Source organism: Bactrocera oleae, chromosome 3 (assembly GCF_042242935.1).
Source record: "Bactrocera oleae isolate idBacOlea1 chromosome 3, idBacOlea1, whole genome shotgun sequence".
NCBI classification, from domain to species: domain Eukaryota; kingdom Metazoa; phylum Arthropoda; class Insecta; order Diptera; family Tephritidae; genus Bactrocera; species Bactrocera oleae.
In genome coordinates this window covers 37448533-37465286 of record NC_091537.1, presented here as the reverse complement: position 1 = coordinate 37465286, position 16754 = coordinate 37448533, and positions in this window count along the sequence as shown.

The following is a 16754-nucleotide window of genomic DNA, read 5'->3' as shown; positions in this document are numbered from 1 at the left end:
TCCACAAGGCTCTGTTTTGGGCCCAATGTTATGGAATATTTTATACGATGGAATATTGCGTCTCCCTCTACCAAAAGAAGCGAAAATAATTGGATATGCGGATGACATTGCTGTGGCAATAGTAGCAAAAGAGCTGCACCAAATCCAAAGCGTTTGTGTAGCTACGTCTCAGAAAATTAAAAACTGGCTCGACGCGTCAAAACTGCAGCCAGCGGGGCAGAAGACAGAAGCAGTCCTGATCTCGAGCAGAAAAAAACTAGAGACCATTACTCTGAACATTGACGGGCATGAAATTAGAACCCAGCCATCTCTAAAGTACCTGGGTGTCATAATCGATGCGAGACTCAACTACAAGATGCATATTGAAAAAACCTGCGAAAAAGCTGCCCGAGTGATTTCGGCACTAGCGCGAATTATGGCTAACATAGGTGGACCAAATCAAGCGAGAAGGTTACTTTTAGCAAAAGCCAGCCAATCAGTTATGTTGTATGCGGCACCTGTATGGGCACAAGCACTGACCCATAAAATATATGCCAAAATGGTGATTTCAATGTTCAGACTAAGCGCCATCAGAGTAGCGAGTGCATTCCGCACAGTATCGCAAGAAGCTGTTAGCATTATATCCGGTATAATGCCACCAGATATAATGGCACTTGAGCTCAAACGAATATACGATACCAGCAAAATACTCGGCAGGTCATTGACAATAGAGGAACAAAAAGAAGAAAGACAAAAGAGTTTAAACGAGTGGCAAAACCGCTGGGACGAAACAACCAAAGGGCGGTGGACACACCGGCTTATCAAAAATGTTAAAACCTGGGTGGAAAGAAAGCACGGACAAACGGACTTTTATATGACGCAATTATTAACTGGCCATGGCTGCTTTAGAGAGTACCTGTACAAGTATGGCCATGATAATGGAGTGACGTGTTCCTTTTGTGGTAATAGTAATGAGAATGCTCTACACATTTTCTTCTATTGCCCGCGATATAATGTGGAAAGGACATTGCTAGAACAACAGATAGCAGAACCCGTATCACCGGATAACTTAGTACCACATATGCTGCGGTCTGAGCAGGTGTGGCTCGCCGTAAAAGACCTGGCCGCAAAAGTTCTAATAGAGCTGAGACGAGCAGAACGGCTGCGAAAGAGAGAAATAAGAGCAATAGATAGAGTATAAGTACACTGAGATGGAAGAGCCCATAGGCTAAGCTAACCTTGCGAAGAAATACTTTACGGTAGTCCCGCAAGGTACATACAAAGCTGACGAAGTTAAGGGTTTAGCACGTAGGCGTACCGCTGCGCGAGTTCGGCATATTAAAAAAAAAAAATATGGACCGGGCGTGGTCCCGAAAGAGGTGCACTTAGCGCACGGTATGAATCGTGCATGCTGTCACTTGTGGCAGTATCTTTCAGAAGATTCCCCCTTCGGATACAAAAAAAAAAAAAAAAAAAAAAAAAAAAACCACCCCTGCAGACATCACACCACGCAGACATCACACCACACAGACCACCCACACACACACATCACATCCTACCACAACTCTACACTACCCAACACTCAAAAGGAGTAACAATAGACCAGAATTCCTCTTTTCTCATCAGCGAATCGCCCCGATCAGACGTCCGCAAGTTTCCGCCCGTGTTCCCCTTTCATACGCCGTATCATTTTACGTTAAAGTGAAAAAAGGTGAGTGTATAAGTGAAACGAATAAATACAAACAACTGCTAATATAACTGCAACGCACACATTCAAATTATGTTATAATTAATGCATGAATCTATTGTTTGTCTTTTAGAGTACACAGATATATTTTTTATGCAATTGATGCAATATAATGTTCCATAAGCACAATCAAGTTTTTCACAATTTTCTTTTGCACAAGAATTTAGTCTGTTGTTTTCCACACGTGCCCCACGTTGGGCGTCAAAAATGTTGGTGCAAGAAGAGTTTTTTTTGCCTTATAAAAATATTTTAATAATTGGGGGTGTGCAGTCAACGGCGACGTGCAAAAGAACTAAATTAGAAAAAACCGAACTCCGATGTGCTTTTGTTGGCAGCTCATTAGGGAATCATTTATTTTAATAGTTAATTATATTATATGTATATACACATAGTTCTCTTTAAAAAGTTTGAAAAAGTATTAAAAAGATATTTGCGAGTACAATGCATGTATGTGTGTGTGTGTATATGAATATAAACAATAAGTTTACGAATGCTATCAAATTAGAACAATGACAGTATAAATGTCATTAGGGTGACCCAACGGTGGCAGATATATTTGAAATTCTATATCGGATGAGTTTCATTTTTCTGTAGTTGGTTAGCATTTGGTATCAATTCAATCTTAAATGTTGTGATGTTTTATTTCTATTGAATATATTTACTACAACTTTAACCTTATAAGCTCATTCTTTAAGAGCTTCCCTGAGCTTGAATGTGTAATACTTTTTCACGTATTCAAAAAAACTCAGTCGTTATTGTATCCTCGGAACTTGAGGTTATGGGCCCAGGAACCATACGACTGTAGACGACTGCGTAAAATAAAGTTAAGTTTATCTAAAAGTCCAAAGTCCGAACTTTTCATCGCATTCTTCGATGCAGAAGTGATGCGGAAAGAAATAGGTTTCGTAATCAACGATGAGCTTCTTTTTTTGCTGTTGTACAGTCTGTCAGCGTCGAACGAGACATTTAGGTACGCACTTGAAACGCAAGATGAATTGCCGAAGCCGGACGTACTTTATGTAAAAATTCTCGATGAATATGAGTCGCGAAAATCAGAAGGGGACAAAATAGAGAAGTGTCTTACATAAAGAAAAAACAAAATTAACCGTACGTTGATCGAATTTTGGAGAATCACAACGAGCAAACCATGTGTGCCTAGTAAAGACAGCACTGCACAGTTTGCGTCAGCCAGGGTTTTTGTGGTATCATAAATTATCAGTAACTCTTAACAAAATTGTATTAAAGGTAACGAAATTTAATCCATGTTTCTACGTGTGTGACAACATTATGTTGGTCATTGTATACGTAGATGAATTGTTGTTAGCACCCAACAACAAAATGTAAAAAGATTTCCAATAAGAGTGATATGATTTAAAAAAAAACACACACACACCAATTGCTAATGAAGGTCAAATGTTGTTTACTTAATGTGTAGTACAATCGATACAATTAAGTTTCTGAACATCATTCAAATGGTTTCCATGACTTTTTTTGTAGGTACGAATTCGATGAACCCAATTTTCGAGTAATTTTTGCCCTATATCAACTCGTATGTTATGAGTACCAAGTTCAATATTAACTACTAAAGCATGTAGAGAGTCTAGTTTATTCCTAAAGACCAATAACTTCAAATAACCACACAAGAATTAGTCTAATGGTGTTAGATCAGACCTTTTTTTGGCCATTCAATGCTGTGTGGCACGTAGCCCCGCCCAAACGACAAATTCTACGCAATTTACCCTAGCTGCATTCATTGACGTGGACGATTTATCAAAACTTGCTGGTCTGGCTAAGTCATATGCTAAGCAATAAACAAACCATATACAATGTCGAAGATATAAAAATCTTTCACCAGATCACTTGTGGTGCTCAGCACACAAAGGCTTTCGAAGCCCTCGTTGTACGGACAATACATATTCAATTGAAGTATGATGCAATGCTTACGGTCAGCCGACTTATTTTTTGTAAGCCATTGGAACCAGACTCGACGTCACTGCATGGTTATATTATCGACCTTGTTAATGAATTTTGGCTAAATAAGCAATGCGGCCGACTAAAGTATCAGTGAGAAATTCAGTAAAAATCATATGGGTACCCAATCATATATAAAATGAAGGAACACTGGGCATTCCACACTTTGGAGTAGTGTTAATGGTCGATAGATCAAAAAGCTGCTACTTTTAGGAAAGAGAGTACTCAATAACATGGTAGTGGTCATCAAATGGCACCTACCTAATGGTATATAGACCAAAAAGCTGCTACTTTTAGAATAGAGAGAACTCAGTAACATGATAGTGGTCGTCAAATAGCACCAACACTTAAGGTTCCACTTTCAGAAAATTGGAAAAGTTGATTCGGCGGAACACAGAGAATGCGCGAAGGATAGAAAGACGTTGGAACATTACTTTTGCGAAAGCCCAGCTTTTACCCAGTTGAAATGGGATATCTTTCACGGCTCCCAATGCTCCAGCTTAAGAAACATTGGGCAGCTGGGATGGAGAAAAATTTGGCATGACGGCTCTTCGACTTTTCTCATTCTGTGGAGATCCTATTTGAAGTATCTGTGACCGGATAGCAGTTGTGTCGTGTAGAAGTCGACTTCTTCAAATTTCCGGCTTGTCCATAAGGTTACATCTTTTATGAGTCTGACCGTCCATCTGCTGCGACTCTAATTTTCCCATCTTCGTTGCCATGCTGCCATCGTATCTTTCTTTATTTGTTCGATTGCCCTTTTATTATTCTCAGATGTTTTCTTTGGCTCCCACAGCTTTCTCCTTTCGTATGCTAGGAGGTCAATTGGGATATTACCGCCTATAACTAATATTGCACCGCCTGACACTGTTCGGTAAGTTGATACACCTCTAAGGGCTGCGGTGCGGTGTACTTTGGCCAATACCTTTCGCTGATTTTTCTTTTTTAGCACATCTGCCCAAATCTCTGCTCCGTATAATAGGACGCTGATGCTCGTGGACATTAGGAGATTTTTCTTTTCTTGGCTGGGCCCCCCTATGTTGGCCATTAAACTGCTGAGTTGGGAGGTTATTTTCGCTGGGGGGCGTGCTGGATTTGTTCCCAGAAAGTTAATCTGGGGTCCAGTCTGATGCCTAGGTAATTTAACGCTTTTTGTGTCTTTAGAATATCCGTAGTCGTTTGCAGATTTGTCTGGCATGTCGAGCTGATGTTCCACAAGTCTGGGCCTAAAATGGATCTTTGTGCTGCTCCTGACGTAACCGCGATCTGTCGTGATCCCTCTCTAGTTTGGTACAACAATTTTCTCTTGCTACGGTAGCTCCGCACCACCGCCCGGAGGTAGTCGGGGATTCTGAATCTTCTTTCGAGAGCGTCGATCATATCCACTCATCTAGCGCTGTTAAAGGCGTTTCGAACATATAAGGTCGCCAACAGGACTATTCTTTTGTACTTATGACATCTGCGCTGTACGGCTTCTACACTTTCAATGACGCGAGGAGAGAGTCCTCCAGCTTCGTTGATGGCCGCTTCGAGTCTGGGTTTAAGTATCCTTTCATAAAGCTTTCCCGCTGTGTCGAGGATGCATAGTAGACGGTTCTGATGGTAAGTTGGGATCTCCTTTTCCCTTACTGATTAGAACCAGCCGTTGTTATTTCCAGAGTTCAGGGAATATTCCGGCTTTGAGGCAGGCGTTGTAGAAGTATTGCCGACCGCTCTGCAGCGATTATTTTAAGAATTTCTGCTGGGATCCTATCCGGGCCGGGTGATTTGTTCGTCTTTAGCTAGTCTGCGGCCAGTTGCAGCTCCTCGAGTGTGAACTGGGGAATTTGGGAAAGTCTTATGGTCTGTTCTGGATCGCTAAGCCATTTCTCGTGTGTGGGAAATAGTGCGCTTACAATGTAGTCCATTTTGACAGCCGTTTAAGTTAGGTGGCTTATCTCGGACTCCAAGCTTTTTCATTACTATTTATACCCGAGACCCCAGGGGTTTTTGTTAACATTATCGCGTAATTCTCCCCATTTCTTCTTTTTACTCTCATCGATGGCATGCTTAAGTTCTTTTTTCGTCGCCTGGTATTGCTTGGCTTCCTGGAGTGCGGCCCCTCTTCGCCTGGATCTCGTATACGACCTGCGAGTGCGAAAACATGTGCGTCTAAGTTGGGCGATATTATCTGTTTACCAATAAACTGCCGCTTTGTGTTTGCTGTGGGAAGCTTTGGGCATTGATTTGTTAAAGGCTCTTGATATATTAAGTATTATGTGCTCGACAATTTTCCTTGCGGTTTTGGGAGAGCTGCTAGATGGGTTATCGAGGTCTCTGATCTCAACAGTAGTCTTTTCCAGTTGTAGTAGTATCGCCCCGGCTCTTGTTATGCGTATCCCTTTGGCCTTAACATCTGCTTCTTTAAGATTCACCTTGCTTCGGATATTCTTTAGGACCTCGGCGTAGCTGTTACCTTCTGTTGGCTTAATGATCACGGCCTCTGATTGCCGCTTGATCCTGTTATTTGTTTTCAGATTTGCAGGTGTGTTCTTCCGTTGTGGTCTTACTTCTACCTGTTTAAGTGCTTCCGCAAAATTTCCTCTATCGGCCTGGGGTATTTTCTATCTTTTAGGCAGAACTTTTTGCCTGTCGCCGTCCTTTTCGTTTCGCGGCCGCACTGTTTCGCGAGGTTCCACAGGGCTTGTCGCGCGTCGCTTACAGGTTGTTGACTCTGGGATTGCGATACGTCTGCTTAGAGGTCCTCGTGTTGGTTTTTTTCCGCGAGAAGCCAGTTTCTGCGTTAACTCTTGATTACGTCAAAGAGTTCGTCAAACTGTGCCGTTCCATTTTTGACATCTATGCTAACATTCTTTTGGTTTGCCATCCCCATCTTAATTTTTCGTACGATACCCTTGCACGTCTCTAGAGACTCCTCATCTGCCCGTCTCATTTGGGTAATGTACTCTTCCTTCGGTGAATTTTGAATGGCCCGAGGTTCTGCTGTGATGACAGCTGGAGTGCTCCCCGCTTCTGTTTACTTTACGGTTCCTGCTTCTGTAGACGGAGTTTCTCTGTCCGTATTTCTGTCTGTCTTTCCCTCTTTGTTCGGTTGTTTTCGTGTAACTGTTAGTGTAGGGGACCTAAGTATACTGCTACTCTTGCAGAAAGCTGTCCCGTATTCCTCGTCTTGGTTTTCTTTGTTTTGTTGTGTTTTTCCGTATTGTTCTTTCTCTTGTGGTTTTTGTTGTGTTGGTGTATTAATTTTATGCTATTGGGTATCCGCTTCTAGCCGCTGTCTCCGCACGTTATAACAGTTGCCCTGTGTGAACCCCGTGGTTATCTATGCAAGCAGGAAGGCCACGCAAGGGTTGACATAAGTCCTTATGGGAGCTTGTGTTCAGAGGCGGGCGAGTTTGTCTGAAATGAACCTGTACGATCAAATTAATGGCGACGTGCATTGAACGTACTTGAAGACCTGTCAGGGTTTTAACGATACGGAGGTGATTACAGCATTAGCCTATCAGCCATTTCGGTGAGATTTCAGTCTTACCTACTGAGGTGACAGAATGCTTTTCTCACCAGCCCTTTGTCTACCTAATCAGTTCCGTGTTTCCAGTATACCGTAATCAGAATCTTACTGGCCTCGATTCTGATTGGCGCTTGTCCGGACTTTCTCTGGCGTCTATGCACATAGGGTGCTGATCGCTGGATTGGTCCCTCGTTGCTTTGTTGCTTCCCTCTCGTGGGTAGGTTTTCCTTCGATGCACCCCGGTGGGGATTGTGGACGCTTATTTACAGGCGGCATCTATTCGCCTCTTCACAGGAGGTTCATATGGCGCATGAGGCTTTTTGATCCAAGCCCTCCTCTCCTACAGCTTTTGGTCGGGGGCTGCGTATTACTATTCGCAGCTGACCCACTTAGTGTAGGCCGTGCACTATCCGCCAGCTGTGACTCCGGTAGTAGCCTGAGCTCAGCCCTACCACTGAATATGTATGTAATCGGTTTAGATGTTCCTTCAATACCTGTAATACTGGATGGCGCTGGAATCGTGCTACAAAAAGAAACCGTTGTGTGAGTAATCAACTTACTTTTTTTTTATTTGGTACCTTATTATTTTAAAAAATTAATACTTTTACTACCAAAAAGACTGTTTGGATAGTGCAGCGCTACCATGCTTTGCAGTCCGCCATTTCCGTCTAAGGGAATTCAGCGGAATTTTGGCGGCACTCCCCAAGTAGATGGACCATTATGAGGTCAATAAACATGTTTACCGAACTAGAAGTATCGCAATAAGACCGTACTATGGAGATCCGTGTGCTCGTGTTCAAGAAACAATCGCGGCTATTACATCGGCAATACATTCAAATCCAAGAGATTCGACTCGCAACTTATCGGCGCAACTTGAAGTTAGCATACGGTCATTACAACGGAAAAATCATGATGACTTAAACCTGTTTCCGTACAAAGTCCAAATAACATGCCGGAAATGGCCGAAGAAGATAATAACTTAATAAATTGCCTGTTTATGTCTTATGAGGCCCATTTTAATCTAAACGGAAATCGAAACAAACAAAATTGCCATATACAGAGTGAATAAAATCCAGAAATAATCCACGAAACGGAACTTCACCTAGAAGAAGTCATTGTGTGTTAATGAGTTTTTTTACCCAGAATTGCTCCGAAGACTTATTCTTCTTTATTCTTTGCTTTGGTTCCAGCGAGATGAAACAACTGCTCACATAGCCAGACCGGTTATTGTGGAGCTCCAACGAAAATTTGGAAACAAATTAATATAAAGAAACTCCATTTTCCGTTGGCCTCCAAGGACACCTGACCCGACCGCACTAGACTTTTTTATGCGGTTTATCAAGCAAAAGACGTACAAAACAAACCCCAGAAATTTTACTGAATGAAAACAGTTCATTAAATTTAATAAAATGCAATAAAAAAAATTAATGCAATGCGTTGATTGAGAAGAAAGTTATTACGGTTTGTTTTTGTAGCACGATTCGTGCGGCAACCTGTATAATAATTTATTCTACTTGACTTTTTCTCACCAACTCAATATGTATATATAATATTTCGTCTATTTGATTGCTTTTACATAGCATGTATGTATGACCCTCGATAAAATTAAGTGAGAATATTTGGATTACCCTTATGTCATTTACTAGTAGAAATTATGAATATCAGTATATACTTTCCCACAGCACTTGTTGGGTTAGTATAGCTATTTAAGATTTACATGACATCAAATGTAGTCTGACAACATGCTGCAACAAAGGTATTTCACTTAACGGTTATTTGTAACACTTAAACTTAAGCAATATAGAAATATAATATATATATAGATTTATAACGTGTGCAATACTTTTTTCGGAGTTAGTCTTCTTGACAGTTGTTACTTGATTTATACTCAGTTGGGTTTGCCATTTGATAATGAATTCATCAGGCGCTGCGACGCGTTTCGGGGAATGGGCCCAAAACGAAATGGTCACCGGCCACAACTTTAACAATAAAATTTTGTTCAGCGATGAAGCAAACAATCAATTTATTAAAGGAAACATTTGGTTAGCGCTTCATCTCGCATCGGCAACTTGTGGCGGGACCTCCAACTGCGTTCAATTTAACACCGCTGGACTATTTTTTGTGGGGTTATGTAAAGTCGCTTGCCTAGATAAACTTGCCACGTTTTGGAGGAGAATATTCGGCGCGTTACTGCTGATATATGGCCGCAATTAACGCAAATAATGTCCAAAATGGGCCGTTCGTCTGAAATTTATTCGAGCCAGCCGCGACGGGCACTTGTCCTAAATCATTTTTAAAACTTAATGGCAAACCTTCATTCATATATTAAAGCTAAACTCTTGGCCATAACATGAAATACATTGTATGCATTTTATTAAATCTTGAAAACCACGTGTCTAAAAAATTACCCTTTATATACATAAATGATCAGATTGACGAAACGAGTTCAAATCCGGGTGACTGTCTGTCTTTCCGTCTGTAAGTGATAAGTTGAGTAAAAATGTATATATCATGAGGAAGCTTTGCACAGGTGTTCCCTCTGTTAACATAGTTCCAAAATAAGAATCAAAACTGTAGTTTGGTACAAGAGCAGCAGAAGCAATATTAACCATACTTACTTAAAATGAACCCTTCAGCACCTCATCAGACACTGGGAAAATGTCCCCATCCCCAGCAACCATGGGTCTACATATTCGGTATTACTGTACGCAATTTAAAATTTTCCGCTTAAATTTACAAAAGACATCCCACATAAGCTCCTTAAAATCAGATAGAAAGTCAAATTGAATGGAAATCACCGTATGGCATATATTGGAGTTAGGGGAAGATTTTTTCTGATTGCATTAACTTTTGACTTAACTCAAGTAAACTTAAAAACATGTTTGCATATAATTTTGAGAAGATAACGCAAACACTGATCGACACGTTTAGCAGAAAGTATGCTATAATACCGAAAATCATGTTATATGGTATACGGACAATTTGATACACTGTTATCAGAAAGATATTCTATCTGAATTTCATTTTGGAATCTTAAATATAACGTATATCTCAAGTATTGACCAGATTTTAACCCTTATTGGCAAGCAGACACATAAAAAAAGGTTCCTTGAGTTTCATTAAAATACGTGGTATATCCTGTGATATATAAGGTTTCATCTAAAAGCAGTGCTACGACTATTGCCCAATTTTTACACCGGCTACCTAAAAGCCTTTACCTACCATCTTGGTTTTGGAATTTAATGCTAGTGTCTCTTTTATTCAGTGAGTTATAGCACTTTCACTAAACCGTTATATGGGAGTGGGCGCGGTTATTATCTGATTACAATCATTTTCACAGAGTGTAAAGAAATGCTAAAAATACTTCTTCCCAGAAAGTTTGGTTAAGTTAGGTTCAGTGGTTTGGAAAATATCATATGTAGATTTCACCATTTAGAGGGTGGGGACACACCCGCTTTAGAAAAATGTTAAGCACACAAGTGTCTTTCCCTATAACACCTTTGCCCATAAAAGAACCACGCTACGCTATTATTGAGGAGATTGAGGATATAAACTGGATCACAGGAGGAGCTGAACAAGATCACAAAAATTTACTTTTTTAAGTGCTTTGAGCATTGGAAAAGCGCTGGCATAAATGCATCATATCTAGGGGTGATTACTTTGAAGGGGACAAAATTGATATTCATCAACAACGGAACAGTTTCTTAAGAAATACAAAATCCCTTAATTTTTTCAACAGACCTCGTATATATATAACTCCATATCTATCTTCAAAAGTTTTAGGTGCTACAAATAACCGTTAGGTGACCCAAACTATGATACTCTGTGCAACATGTTGCGAGAGTATACAAATGTTGCGAAAGAATTCAACATTCATTATTCGACGAAATCATGAATGGATAACAATCAAAATTGGTATCTAATTACCATATAGTGAAAGTCATGTACTAAGTTAGTTTTATTAATATATTTTAATCTCTGATATAAACTTAACCTAAGAGACTAAATTTAATAAATTGAGTTGATGTGGCAACGTCAAGCAAAGGATCGAAATTCTTTATATTGGAGATGTGAAGTTTAGACCAAGGTCCATTCTCCACTTAATTTCATTAAAATATCACACATTTTAACCAACCGCTACGGGTTAAAGTCGGATGGAAAGTCGGAAATAATTATTAGTGTATACTATATTTGGGGGCAAAGAAAGGGATAGGCTGATTGTATTAATTTGGACATTACTCAGGCATACTTAAGAACATATTTTCAAACAATTTTATAAATATATAGCTCACGCACTAAATGACTCCTAAGGCTTCTTAGAAAATCGAAAATCATTATATGTATTATATGTGAGTGGGGCTAATTCGTATATATGGTATTAGGCCAACCGGATGTTTGAAAATTGTATATTAGGTATATGGTATATCAGTCCTATTTTGCTCACACTGGAACATAAGAATCTGAAGATAATAGTATTTCAAACCAAATTTTGTCGATCTCGGTCGAGTAGTTCCTAATATATGGGTTTTAACCAAAACGTGGGCGGTGCCACTCCTTCGTCTTATTTTGATCCCGGATATCGGATATCCTATAGTTTAATACCGAAAATGTGCAATAGCGATCCATAAATTACCTCAGCTTCCATATACTACATATAATGATTTTCATTAGCCCAGAATGAAATTGAGATTTCCCGTCCTATGGTTGATATTTTCCACTTATACAGCATTTATTAAATAAATTTTTTTGATCGAGCTTATAATACATATATTTCACTTTAGTTATTAAGGTTGATCTTAATATTAATATTTGGGATATGCAAAATGTAGTAATGCAACTAAGTGAGTTTATGTTTCATAATATACATAAATTAAAAAGATACCAAACATGACTGTAACCATTTCACGTTGAGTAATACCTAAATGTTGAACTGTTTCGCAATATTTTTATACTTTTGCAACGGTTGTAGTTTTGGTTACCTAACGCTTGTTTGTATTACCTAAAACTAATCGGGTTAGATATAGAGTTATGTATATATATAAATGTAAATGAAGAGATGAATTGAAATCCGGTTGTCCATCTGTGCAAGCGATAACTGGAGTAAGAGATATCTTGATAAAACTTGATACGCATGTTCCTTGACACCCAAGGAGCGTTGGTATTGCAGATATGTGACATCTAACCATTACCACGCTCACAAAACGCCATTAACCGAAAACCTCTAAAGTGCCATAATTAGCTTCACAATAAGAAACAAGGCTGTTATTTAGTACAACGAATTCCATTAAGAAGGAGCATCTACGTGTGAAAATTTTTTTCAAAAGTTGGCGTAGCCCCGCCCGTTAATAAGTTTATTGTTCATATCTCCTTAACCATTCAAACTATAACAAAAAAATTCGCTGTGGGCAAAACCTTTTGGCATACTTACCTGCCTTCTGAAAATGGGTGAATTCGGATTATAACCCCTTCCCGTACCCACGGTTCTGTTAAAAACTCCTAAAAGTGCGATAAATATATATAAAAATGTGCCACAGACATAAAATTTTAAAATTACATATCTCCGGACACACTCAACCAATTTCAACCAAATTTGGTAAAAATTTATTTATTTGGACATTCTCATGTCACAGTTGGAAAATGGGTGAAATCGAATATACATATCAAGCAAAAGTTAATATATCGGAATAAAACTTTTCACAAATACTGCCTTAAGGAATGCCATCTAGGTCTTAAAATTGTGAAAATCAGACCATAACTATTCAAACCCCCGAATACCGGAAATGTGGACCCCAGAGAATATAGCTGACTTTTTACCGAAGATATCGGTCTATATGTGAGCTATATATAATTGAAATGAGGAGAGAATCCTTTCCTGATAATAATATATCTCTGTTTTAAAAATGGAATCTATCGGGTCAATACTTCACTTAGCCCCCATTTACTCATGTTATTAAAAAGAATTTCGAACACCTGGCTTACAAATATCAGAAAATATGTAATTTATGTTAATGAAATTGAGAGTGTATTTTTCTACACTTTAATTCTGAGAGTATGTGAAGTTGGCACACGTATTGCTCAAATTCCCATATACTACATATAAAGATTTTCGTTATTCTGACTACCCATATGGCGAATATTTCGGTCCGTGTATCCTATCATATCCCTAATGTAATGAATCTCGATCCTCTGGTTGAAGTTCTGCACGTCATCTTAATACATTAATTTTAGCCTCTTCGATTGATTTTCTGTCAGATATGTCTTATTTGAAGATGATTGTAATATAATTCTCGCTGACGGAGAGTAAAATGCATGACTTATAATAGAAGTTAATGTGATAATAGGTATTATTGTAAACCTTTCGGTTTCTTCGAAAAATGCATGTTTAATTATTATTTCGCAACAATTTTAAAATAAAGTTTTTCTTACACCTGAAGGTATTTTCCTGGTTTTGATCCATGCCCATGCGATAGTATAATATTTTCGTTTATACCCGAATTTTGCGCTAATTACTTGTTTAATAAAAAAGTTTTGCAATATCTGAGAGTATTCATCGCCTTTGATCCTGAAATTACGGCCGAACTAAGCCATTCCTTCCTTGTTATTCTCCACATTACTATTCTGATAATGTAACGTACTTTACCTTGACATAAATATCGTATGCTATAAGTATAAGTATTACCTTTCTGATGAAAACTTTTATATACCATCTCATTTATTGCCTTCCTTCGTAAAAAATAAAGTTTATGGATTGTTTTGACATTCATTCACGGGCAAGTTCGCAATAAGGAAAAAGTTTCATTGTTTATAAAAACTAAAGCAGGTACTATTAAACTAGGTTTATTTTAAGGAAAGTTGATTTTCAAAGAGTTTTTTTATGTGCAAATTTCTGTAGTCTTACGTGAGCATGTTTCTAGCTAACTTTGGTCGTGTTTTTCGCCTTTAATGTACCTGCAGAGTTTAATTATATTGTACAAAGGCAAATCACTCGTAATCTATGTATATACGTTCATGTTTTGAGTAAATATTTGTTTACATATCGACCTCACAAGAGTAAATTAAAAATCAAGAGCTTAAAGTACCTAAAGTAATCAATCATGAACTTGATCGCAAAATAATGACCACCCGATGGTAGCTACTTCACGCATGCAACAATTGACTCACTCTACTCCGTTATGAAAAACATTAACAACAACGCGGCAAAGCGCATGCATTTATATGGACTTGTATAGAGTGTGAATTACTACTTTTAACATAAGCACACTCATGAAAGTCTCAAAAACCTTGTCTAAGAAGGGTGTAAAAAAGTGATGAAACGATTAAATGTGACATGACAAAGTGCTTCTGAAAATCATAAACTCGAAGTAGGGTTACATACTTGTAGACTATCATGAAATAAATACTTGTATGTAGTACTATAGAATGTTAGTTCGGAAAACAAAACACAAGTAAGATATTTTAATAGGGCTAAGCCCACATAACAAATGTAGTTACTAACATCGATAGTGACTTTTAATAAATTGAAGTGATTAGAAATACTCTCTGCAAAACTTTATATTAACAAGTACGGAAGACCTAAGTTCGGATGTAACCGAACATTTTATACTATTGCAACTTGCCAGCAGAATCAGTGCCAGGGAAATACCTTCAGGTGTTGGCGAAACTTTATTTTAAAAAATGTTGCGAAAGAATTCAACATTCATTGTTCAACGAAATCGTAAATGAATTACAATCAAATTTAGTATTTTATTAAGTTATATTATTGGTAGGTATGTAGGTAAGAGTCTCGCTCCTACGGGATCAATTAGCGCTAAACTGCGCCATTTGAATACACTAATATTTGTAGGCCCTTTAAATATTGCTATCCCATTTCATTATTGTGTTCAAACTATTTGATGCACTCAATGAAAATACTTATCTCCATTGTGCCTTTTGTAGATAGACATCTACATCAGTTCTACATCGGGACCGTAGAACCGTTTAATTACTCCCCTCGAGTTTGCAGCTCCGGCAAATATTTTTTTGAGGTATTCCCAGTTTTAACGCGTGTTCTCCAAATGACCAATGCCCCGTTATGGTGGCTATAAGTCTATAAATGCTTTTCCTGGACCTATTTAATAAGTCATTACTTTTTATATTTTCCTATTTTGGCCATATCTGTTTCGTTATCTTGCATTTGGTTGTAGAATTCCATCTGTTCTGAGCAATTGCGTATTTAGCACCCTCTTGATCGGTATTGTCTCCGCTTCACAGTCGTCTAGAGAGTCTCTTAACCGAAAATGTTCCTGTGGTTGGGAACCCAAATTAAGAACAAGTTCAGTTGACCTGTCAGTGACCTGTCCATCCTGCATTAGTCAACTACGCTGGGATTAATAAGGGGCGTCGACAAGGCCAGCAGTGCCACCTGGCTATCCGTGTATATGGTTGTTTTCTGTATCCTCCCGTAGTTATTCAACAGAACCCTACAGGCTCTCTCTATATTTAGTACTTCCCCTTGGAAGATGCTGGCTGAGTTTGGTAGTCGGATAGAGAGAAAGAGTATACACCCGCCCCTATACCGCAGGTTATTTTGGACCCGTCAGTATAGACAGAGGGTATTCTCCCCTGGAAGTCACTATTGAAATCCAACCTTGGGAAGATATAGTCTGATCTATTTAGATTTATTTCGCTTTTTAGCTGGTTGAGTAAATCGCTATGTCCATAAATTTTCATGTTCCAGCTTCCAGTTTCCTTGATTCTTATAGCAGAGAATGTTGCTACTTTTTCTATGAAAACATCTATTAACAGTTGATGCAGGAGCGTATATTCTCTCTTTAATGCTATATTCGATTTTAGGCTCCAGTTTCTGATGCGTATTCTCTTGCACGGGTAATATGCCCAGATCAGTTTGGTATCAATTTCGATACCTAGGTACTTCGCCGTGTGGGATAGAGAAATTGTAGTACCATCGAGTGTTGACGAAATTGAGATATTTTGGGTTTATTAGTGAATAGCATCAGTTCCGTCTTACTAGGGTTGAACCATAGTCCGTTGTTTGCGGCCCATAGGTGCAACCTTTGTAAGGCCCTATCTATTATCTCACTGATTTTGGATGAAAAAAGTCCTGATATCATTAACAATTTATCGTCTGCTTATGCTACCGCTTTAACTCCTCCTCCGTTAAGTTGGATTATTATATTGTTCTGTGCAACCACCCGTAGAAGCGGGGAAAGGACACCTCCCTGTGGAGTCCCACTGCTTACATAGCTAGCTCGCGTCACTAAGGTGTTTGCTGCTGTAATAGTTCTTTTCATATGCATCGATTATACCCACTTCCATACCATGTCGCCCATGCTGCCTTGTTGCAGGTACTCAATGATCGTGCAGAACTTAGCACAGCATATTGTTAAAATCTCCCTCTATATCATGAAAGGCTATTTATGGTTTTAGTGGGAACACAATCTTACCTCTTTTCCAACTTCTTGGGATATAAGATAACTGGATACTTTCGTTATAGATCTTTTCATGCCTTGAAACCATTGGTTCCTTTAGTTTCTGCAGCTTTATGGG